The sequence below is a fragment of the Meriones unguiculatus genome, assembly GCF_030254825.1.
Source record: "Meriones unguiculatus strain TT.TT164.6M chromosome Y unlocalized genomic scaffold, Bangor_MerUng_6.1 ChrY_unordered_Scaffold_23, whole genome shotgun sequence".
Classification (NCBI taxonomy): domain Eukaryota; kingdom Metazoa; phylum Chordata; class Mammalia; order Rodentia; family Muridae; genus Meriones; species Meriones unguiculatus.
Window position 1 is genome coordinate 20,179,891 of NW_026843709.1, and position 7,693 is coordinate 20,187,583.

At 36.7% G+C, this 7,693-nt stretch overlaps 1 non-coding gene across 1 annotated transcript; it reads right to left on the minus strand.

Annotated features, from left to right (window-relative positions):
- Positions 1-343: 343 nt before the first annotated feature.
- Positions 344-450, minus strand: LOC132651695 (U6 spliceosomal RNA). The gene has a single exon (XR_009589278.1). It is a non-coding gene; the product is annotated as a U6 spliceosomal RNA (small nuclear RNA).
- Positions 451-7,693: the final 7,243 nt, after the last annotated feature.

Here is a 7,693-nt window from a genome sequence, read left to right on the forward strand (position 1 = left end):
AGAAATTTTCTTCAATGATCTTGTTAAAAATATTTTAACAAAATATTTTTGTTAAAATAGGCCTTGGAAGAGGAAATCTTTTTTCCCTCTAATCCTCTTATTCTTAGGCTTTGTCAATTTATTTTTTCTTTAATTTCTTGGATGGTCTGTGTCAGGAAATTTTTATATTTAACATTTTCTTTTAAAGTTACTTTGATTTCTTCCATTTTATCTTCCATACCTAAGATTCTTTCTTCCATCTCTTGTAGTATAATTGGCTATACATACCTCTGTAGTTCCTGTGTCCTTCCCTCAGTTTTTCTCTCCATAATTTCTTCTTAGTTTTTTCTTTAATTTCTCCAACAAAAATATGAAACGCTACATGAATTTTCATGTCATCCTTAAGCCGGGGTCATGCTAATTTTCTCTGTATTGTTCCAATTTTAATATATTTGCTGCCTAAGTGAGCACCACATATTTCTTTCAAATGGTCATTAATAAAGTCACATGTACTTGAATTCTGAGTTTCACATTATCAGAGATTCAATTATTAATTGTTAAATGCACAGATATGTCCTCAGTCAGTGACTTGTTTTCTGTAAAAATACTCCCTGAACAAGGCAAATTTTTGAAGAAAAAGTGTTTAATTGTGACGTTGCTTGTATTTTTAAAGAGACCATCCATGATGTTAAGTCAGCTAGCAGTCACCTTGTTGTAGTCCTTCACCAAAACTGAGAGCTTTTCGAACCACAAGCAGAAGCCAGAGAGGAGACTGAAAGAGACAGACAAAGAGATCTAGAGAGATATATTCAGAAATAGAGACCGAGACCATCAGAAACAAAGATATAAAGTGACAGAGACCGAGAGACAGAAATAGCATTCTGTCTGGTCACTTTCATTGGCATATCAAGCTCGAAGCACACACCCCCCATAATAAAATTCCAAAACGAATTATGTTTTTTAATATTTTTTTTAATTTTTATTAATTACACTTTATTCACTTTGTTTTCCCCCATAAAACCCCACATGCTGCCAAGCCCACCTTCCATCCCCATCCTCCATGCATGCCCTCCACAAGTCCACTGAAAGGGGAGGGCTTCCTCTCCTTCGTTCTGATCCTTGTCTATCAGATCTCGTCAGGAGTGGCTGTATTTCCTTTTTCTGTGACCTAGTAAGGCTGGTCCCACATCAGGGTGAGGTGATTAAAGAATAGCCCAATCAGCTCATTTCAGAGGAAGTCCCTGTTCCCATTATTATGGAACCCATATGGACACTGACCTGCCATGGGCTACATCTGTACAGGGGTTCTATGTTTTCTCCTTATATGGTACTTGGTTGGAATATGAGTTTCAGGAAAGATCCCTGTGCTCAGAATTTGTTTTTTTTTTTTTTTTTTTTTTTTTTTTTTTTTTTTTTTTTTTTTTTTGATCTCCTTGTGGAGCTCCTGGCCTCTCCAGATCTTACTAGTTTCCACTTCTTTCATTAGATTCCATGCACTCTGCCCAGGAGTTGGCCATACGTTTCAGCATCTGCATTGATAGTCTGCAGGGCAGAGCCTTTCAGAGTCCCTCTGTGGCAGGCTCCTGACTTGTACCATGTTTTCTGCTACTTCTGATGTCCATCCTTTTTGCCTTTTGGGATGGGGATTAAGCATTTTATCCAGACTCCTCCCTCTTGATTAGTTTTCTTTTGGTGTACAGATTTTAGTAGATTTATACTATATTATATGTATATGAGTGAGTATATGCCATGTGTGTCTTTCTGCTTCTGTGATAGGACACTCAGGATGATCCTTTCTAGTTCCCACAATTGACCTGCAAATTTTATAACTTCTTTTTTTTATTTTTGAGTTATATTCCATTGTGTAGATGTACCACAATTTCTGTATCCATTTTCACTTGGGGAAGGGCATCTGTGTTGTTTCAATTGTCTGGCTATTACAAATAAAGCTGCTACAAATGTGGTTGGTAAATGTCCTTATTGTGTACTTGAACTTCTTTTGGATATATGCCTAGGAGTCGAATAGCTGGATATTGATGAAGCATTATTCCTAGTTGTCTGAGTAAGTGCTATATTGATTTTATGAGTGGTTGTACAAGTTTACATTCCCACCAGCAGGAAGAAAATTTCCATTTTCTCCACAATCTCTGTAGCATGTGCTGTCACTTGAGTTTTTGACCTTGGCCATTCTCTTAAGGTGTAATCTTACATAGTTGTAAGGTGAAATATCAGGGTTTTGATTTGCATTTCCCTGATGGCGAATGATGTTGCACATTTCTTTCAGTGTTTCTTTGCCATTCATTTTGTTGCTTTTCAAATTCCTTAGTTCTTTACATGTACTGGATATTAGCCTGTCATATGAAGGGTTTATGAAGAGTCTCAATCTGTAGATATTTGTTTCTTTTGTCCTTTGCTTTACAGAAGCTTTTCAGTTTCATGAGGTCCCATTTACTCATTGTTGCTCTTAGAGCCTATGCTGTTGCTGTTCTGTTCAGGAAGCTGTCTCCTGTGCCAATGAATTAAAGGTTCTTTCCCACTTTTTTTTCAAACCAATTTAATATATCTCTTTTTATGTTGAGGTCTTTGATTCACTTGGACTTTAGTTTTGTGGAGGTGATAATTATGGATCTATTTGCATTTTTCTACATGTAGACATCCAGTTAGACCAGCACCATTTGTTGAAGATGCTATCTTTTTTCCATTGTATGATTTTTGAATCTTTGTCAAAAATCAGGCATCCATAAGTGCGTTTGTTTCTGGGTCATTTGTTCAGTTCCATTGATCAACCATTTTGTTTCTATGCCAGTACCATGCAGTGGTTATTACAGTTGTTCGATGGTATAGCTTCCCTCCAGGAGATCTTTTACTGGTGTGGAGTATTTTAGAAATTACCTTTTTTTTTTCTTTCTTTCTTTCTTTCTTTCTTTCTTTCTTTCTTTCTTTCTTTCTTTTTCCATATGAAGTTGAGATGTTTTCTTTCAAGTTCTGTAAAAAATCCTGTTGGCAATTTGATGGGAATTGCATTAAATATGTAGATTGCTTTTCATAAGATGGCCATTTTTCTTTTTTATTTATTTTATTTTTCTTTATTAATTACACTTTATTCAGTTTGTATTCCCCCCGTGGTTCCCTTCCTCCTCCTATCCCAATCACTTCCTTCCTCCACCCTCTGCATGCATGCCCCTCCCAAAGTCCACTGATAAAGGAGGACTTCTTTCCTTCCTTCTGATCCTAGTCAATTAGGTTTCATCAGGAGTGGCTGCATTGTCTTCTTCTGTGCCCTGTAATGCTGCTTCCCCATTAGGGGGAGGTAATTAAAGAGCAGGCCAATCAGTTCATGTCAGAGACAGTCCCTGTTCCTATCACAATGAAAACCACTTGGATACTGAACTTCCATGGGCTACATCTGTGCAGGGGTCTTAGGTTATCTCCATGCATAGTCCTTGGTTGGAATAGCAGTCTCAAGAATAGACCTTGGTTGGAGTATGAGTCTCTGGGAAGTTCCCTGTGCTCAGATTTTTTTTGTTCTGTTGCTCTCCTTATGGAGTTCCTGTCCTCTGCATATCTCACTGTTTTCCACTTCTTTCCTAAGATTCCCTGCACTCTGCCCAAAGGTTGCCCATAAGTCTCAGTATCTACATTGATAGTCTGAAGGGCAGAGCTTTTCAGAGGTCCTCTGTTTCAGGCTCCTGACTTGTTCTCTCTTTTCTCCTTCTGATGTCCAGCCTCTTTGCCTTCCTGGATAGAATTGAGCATTTTAGCAAGAGTCCTCCCTCTTGATTAGTTTCTTTAGGTGTACATATTTTAGTGGGTTTATCCTATATTATATGTCTATATGAGTGAGTATATACTGGGTTCATTCCTCTGCTTCTGGGATAGCTCACTCAGGATGACCTTTTCCAGATCTTAACATTTACTTGCAAATTTCATAATTTCCTTGTTTTTTTTTTTATTGCTGAGTAATACTCCATTGTGTAGACGTACAAGTCTACATTCCCACCAGCAGTGGAGGAGGATTCCCCTTTCTCCACAACCTCTCCAGCATGTGTTGTCTCTTGAGTTCTTGATCTTAGCCATTCTGATTTGTGTAAGGTGAAACATTAGGGTTGTTTTGATTTGCATTTCCCTGATGGCTAATGATGTTGAGCATTTCTTTAAGTGTTTCTCTGACATTTAATATTCCTCTGCAGAGAATTCTCTGTTTAGCTCTGTACCCCATTTTTTAAATTGGATTATTTGATTTTTTGCTGTTTAACTTCTTTATTTCTTTATATATACTGGATATTAGTCCTTTGTCAAATATAGGGTTAGTGAAGATCTTTTCCTAATCTGTAGACTGTCGTTTTTTTTTTCTGAGGACAGTATCCTTTACTTTACAGATGCTGTTCAGTTTCATGAGGTCCCATTTATTGATTGTTGATCTTAGAGCTTGTGCTGTTGGTGTTCTGTTCAGGAAGTTGTCTCCTGTGCAAATGAGTTCAAGGATATTCCCCACTTTTGAACCTAACCAAGCAAGTCAAAGACTTGCATGAAAAAAATTTCCAGTCTCTGAAGAAAGAATTAGAAGAAGATATCAGGAAATAGAAAGATCTCCCATGCTCATGGCTTGGCAGGATTAACATAGTAAAAATAGCCATCTTAACAAAATCAATCTACAGATTCAATGCAATACCCATCAAATTACCAACACAATTCTTTACAGAATTTCTTGAAAGAAAAATTCTCACCTTCATATGGAACAACAAGAAACCCAGAATTGCTAAAACAATTCTCTACAGTAAAAGATCTTCAGGAGGAATCTCCATCCCTGATCTCAAGTTGTACTATAGAGCAACAATATTAAAGACATCATGGTAGTGGCATAGAAACAGACTGGTGGATCAATGGAATTGAATAGAAGACACTGACATAAACCCACATACTTATGGACACCTGATTTTTGACAAAAATGCCAAATCCATTTAATGGAAAATAGACAGCATCTTTAACAAATGGTGCTGGTCTAACTGGAATTCTACATGTAGAAAAATGAAAATAGATCCATACTTATCACCCTGCACAAAACTAAAGATCAAAGACCTCAACATAAAACTAGACACACTAAATCACTTAGATGGCCAATTTTTAATGTTAAGCCTGCCAAGCCATAAGCATGGGAGATATTCCATCTTCTGACACCTTCTTCTAATTCTTTCTTCAGAGACTTAAATTTTTTTTTTTCATACAAGTCGTTGGCTTGCTTGGTTAGTGTCATATCTATGTCTTTGACTGAATACAAAAACACATTAAAGATATCATCCACTATGACCAGTAGGCTTCATCCCACTCAAGGGTGGTTCAATATATTGAATTCCATCAATGTGATCCACCATATTAACAAACTAAAAAAAAAATTTGGTAATCTTAGATACTTTAAAAGCATTTGACAAATCCAACCTCCATTTATATTTAAAGTATTGGAGATATCAGGGATATAAAGCATATAACCAACATCAAACTAAACAGAGAAATTCAAAGCAATCCCACTGAAATCAGGGACAAGGCAAGGCTGCCTGATCTCTCCATATCTCCTCAACATAGTTCTGGAAGTCCTTGCTCAAGCAAAAAAATAATTTTAGATAATCAAGGGGATAGAAATGTGAAATGACGGAATCAAAGTATAACTATTGGCAAATAATATACATGAGTGACCTCTTAAAATTCTTCATGGGAACTACTAAAGCTCATAAACACCTTGGCACAGTGATTGGATACAAAATTAACTCAAAAAATAGTAGCCCTCCTGTATACAAAAGATAAAAGAGCTGAAAAAGAAATTGGGAAAACAAAAGATAATATATTATCTAACAAAGTCAACCTCCTAACCATTCCCAGACATTTCCTCACTGGGCACTAAACATGTAAATAGCTGAGCTTCAAGGGGATTTGAAATTCAAAACATCCTAAATTAGAATTAGATGGGTAGACTCCTATGCAAAAAGAATAGAGTTATCATGATAGTTAGTCATTCAATACAATGATTAAAGTCCCAACAAATTCCAAGGATTAAAGAACAGGACTGAAAATATTTTGGGGGGAAATTTGGAATATTTCCATAATGGAGTATTATTCATCTAAGAAAATGACATCATGATATTTTCAGGTAAATTGTTGAAACAAGAAAAATCATCCTTGGTCAAGTTACTAAAATTCAAAAAGACAAATATGGTATATATCACTTATTAGGAGGTCTCCTAACATTGTGGAATGTTCTTAAAGGCAATAGTTTTTCCATCCTAAACCTCCAAGTCCTTACAGATTCCTTCCATTCATATTTCACGCATTATATGTGCTTTTAGTCATATCTTAGGTACAGTCCATCTCTCCACATGGTTCCAAGACCTCTCCTCCTGATTTTCCACCTCTCCTCCCCTGCTTCCTTCCTATTCCTGCTACTATAGACTAAGGTATCTCACCCTATCCTCTACATTGCTCAGCATTGTAGCTGGTTGTTTTATTGAAAATACAGAGAACAAATGGTGGCATGTTTACACAAACTTGAGACAGGTGATACATAGAATAAGCTTTACAGTGGTATTTCCGTGAGACATTTGAATGAACAAGGGTAAATTATATAGATTATAAAATAACATTGTGTAAACAATTTACTTAACACACACACACATATATATATATGTTGTGTTGTGCTGACATGCTGAAAGAGGGCACCAGATCTCATTATATATGGTTGTGAGCTATCATGGGGTTACTGGAAATTGAAGAAAGACATCTGTAACAGTAAACAGTGCTCTAAACCTTTGAGCCTCATCTCTAGCCCTAGGTCCAATTTTCTTTAGTTCATATTCCTTAAAATTTCGGTGTCATAATAGCATTGTGTTGTCGTAACAATGTGTGATGTTATAATGTCGTTATAAATAATAATACCATTGTTTTGTCTTAACACCATTGTAAAATCATAAAATCATTGGGATGTCTTGATACTAATTTGATGTAATAATATCATGGTGATGTCAAAATAACATTATGATGTCATAAAACCTTTTTTTTTTCAATGCAGTTTATTCAGGAACCTTGAACAATCCTCGGACCCTGGGGAAAGCCAGCCCACAGCTTAAATAGCCTCTGGGTAGCCAACCCAGGCGTGCCACGTGTGCAATGCAGATAGGTCCACATACATGGAAGCAAGCCAGATCCTCAGCCTTAGCCAAATGTGGAATTGTTCGTGACAGAGAGAACTCACCATCGGGAAGGTGGAAGGCGGAAACCAGCTCCATCTTTAAGGCATAGCATTCCGCAGCTCTCTATAGTTCCCCCTTTTTGTTTTAGATGCATCAGGCAAGAGTAGAGATATTAGAAATAAATTGGGACTTTGTACTGATCCCGCCTCTGAGAAAAAGGTATCGGATGGGTCTGATGCTCTTTGGGTGGATGACACCTAAATGAACGTCATAAAACCTTTTTAACATCATATCATTTTGATGCTATAATAGCCTTGAGATTTCATGACAACAAGGTGATGTCATTATGATTGGGATGTCATAATAAAATTGTGATGTCGTAATACCAATGTGATGTCATCATACCATTGTGGTGTGATACCATACTACTGTTTTGATGCCATCATTGCATTGTCATATCATAATAGCATGGTGGTATCATAATACCATTGTGATGTCATCCTAGCATTGTAATGCCCTAATATTGTGGTGTCATA